The sequence below is a fragment of the Rhinopithecus roxellana genome, chromosome 10 (genome assembly GCF_007565055.1).
Source record: "Rhinopithecus roxellana isolate Shanxi Qingling chromosome 10, ASM756505v1, whole genome shotgun sequence".
Taxonomy (NCBI): domain Eukaryota; kingdom Metazoa; phylum Chordata; class Mammalia; order Primates; family Cercopithecidae; genus Rhinopithecus; species Rhinopithecus roxellana.
Window position 1 is genome coordinate 71,576,325 of NC_044558.1, and position 2,311 is coordinate 71,578,635.

At 43.8% G+C, this 2,311-nt stretch overlaps 1 pseudogene; it reads left to right on the plus strand.

Annotated features, from left to right (window-relative positions):
- The first annotated feature begins 1,763 nt into the window (after positions 1–1,763).
- Positions 1,764–2,090, plus strand: LOC115900048 (annotated as a pseudogene).
- Positions 2,091–2,311: the final 221 nt, after the last annotated feature.

A 2,311-nucleotide genomic window follows, 5' to 3' on the forward strand; every position in this document is an offset into this window, starting at 1 on the left:
TGGGAGGCTGAGGCAGAAGAATTGCTTGAGCCCCGGAAGTCGAGACTGCCATGAGCCGTGTTCAGGCCACTGTACCCCAGCCTAGGTAAAGGAGAGAGACAAAGAAAGAAAGAAAGAGAGAGAGAAAGAGAGAAAGAAAGAAAGAGAGAGGGGGGAAAGAAGGAAGGAAGGAAGGAAGGAAGGAAGGAAGGAAGGAAGGAAGGAAGGAAGGAAGGAAGGGAGGGAGGGAGGGAGGGAGGGAGGGAGGGAGGAAGGAAGGAAGGAAGGAAGGAAAGAAAAGAAGAAACAAAGGAGACAAGGCATGCAAACGCATGGAGAAATGAAATGCCTTGTGTGGTCAGGGATGGGAAGAGCAAGCCCAGGATTTGTTCTCCTTCTCTATCCTGGTCAATAAACCCAGACAATTTGAAAGGAAACCCAGAGGTCTCCTTCTCTCTCCCTCCAGCTTATCTGTGCCCTACTTCCTTTACTCGGGACCCATCTTCATCCCTCTAGTTCTAGAGCCAAGCAAAAGGCAGTCCCAAACCCAGAGAGAAGGTCTTAAAGTTCAGTCCTCCCTTATCATTTCTTTACTGCCTGGCTCTGTGCTGTTTGTGCCTAATAGGAGAATGGTGAGAAGAAAAACTGGGGTTGCCTTTCACCACTTCTGCTGCAGAGTGAAGAATTACTTCACTTCCATCCTATTTCCTGCTCAAATGTGTTTACTTCTTTCTCATTGTTCTACTCGATTGGCATTTCTGGAAGAGCTCCTTGCTCCTCCCTCTGTATACTCTATTGTTAAATGGCAACCAGATCTCTTCTCCGGAGGTGTAGAGTCAGGAGGTAGAATGTCTGGGCAAAATACATTGCCAGAAGTATTCACATACCTCACTCTTCATAAAATATGATAGTATCAGAAATGCTTGTTTATTTTTCTAGCTATGTTTCTGCTATTAACTCACTCTTTCGCTCTATCTCTCTTAGGATTAAGAGAACATAACTGCTAGGTAACTGAACCAACAGTACAAAATTCAGGATTCACACTCAGATGTCTGTCTAATGCTTATAGCAAGACACTACAGTAATTCAGTATCAAACTAGCAAGCAATTACGACAATCTACAATTATTATGCTATTAGATAGAGTAACTTTTCCCAATAGTATTTGATCAACTAACAGATGTTCCTCCCAAAAAAGAACTCTGTAATCAAAAACAATTTGAGGCAGGGCGTGGTGGGGCTCACATGGGTAATCCCAGCACTTTGGGAGGCCTAGGTGGGTGTATCACTTGAAGCCAGGAGTTTGCGACCAGTTTGATGCCAGGCCAACATGGTGAAACCCTGTCTCTACTAAAAATACAAAAAATTAGCCAGGTGTGGTGGCACACACCTGTAGTCCCTGCTACTTGGGAGGCTGAGACAGGAGAATATCTTGAAACCAGGAGGCAGAGGTTGCAGTGAGCCAAGATCGCACCCCTCCACTCCAGCCTGGGCAAAAGAGTGAGACTCTGTCTCAACAAAAACAAAAGAAACTGAAAAATCAAACAATTTGAGAAAATCCTGGGTTTAAAAAAGTTAAACAGGTCTCTACTACAGGACTTTTCAGATCCTTTTCAGATACTTTAATTTGTTAATGTAGTCTGTAAGTCAAGAAAGTAATTCGGCGGTAGCCGCACGGAGTCAGTGCCCTTAGTACCCCGCTGGCACCTACCTTGACTCTTGCTGGCCGCACGAACCCGTTTGTGCTCGGTGTCATAGTGCACACGCCTTGTAAGCGACGGCGCCATGAGTCTGACTTCCGGTTCCAGCAGATGAGTTGAATGGATCACAGCAGTTACCATTGCTGCTGGGACAGCTGCAATGGGTTATCTAGCTTACAAAAGATTTTATGTTCAAGATCATCGAAATAAAGCTATGATAAACCTTCACATCCAGAAAGACAATTCCAAGATAGTACATGCTTTTGACATGGAAGATTTGGGAGATAAAACTGTGTACTGTCGTTGCTGGAGGTCCAAAAATTTCCCATTCTGTGATGGGTCTCACACAAAACACAAGGAAGAGACTGGAGTCAACGTGAGACCTCTGATAATCAAGAAAAAAGAACCTTAAGTGGAGACTTTTGATGCTGCAAATCAACTCGTCGTGAAATTACCTGATTGTTTAATTAGAATGACCACCACCTCTGTCTGATTCACCTACCCTGGGTTCTAAATGTGGTATAATGCCAACTGCAGGTTTCACATTCATAGATTTGCCTTACTTGTTGAAACATTGTGGTGCACATTTGTTGAAACAAAACAAAACAAAAAAAGAGGAAAAACCAAAAAAAT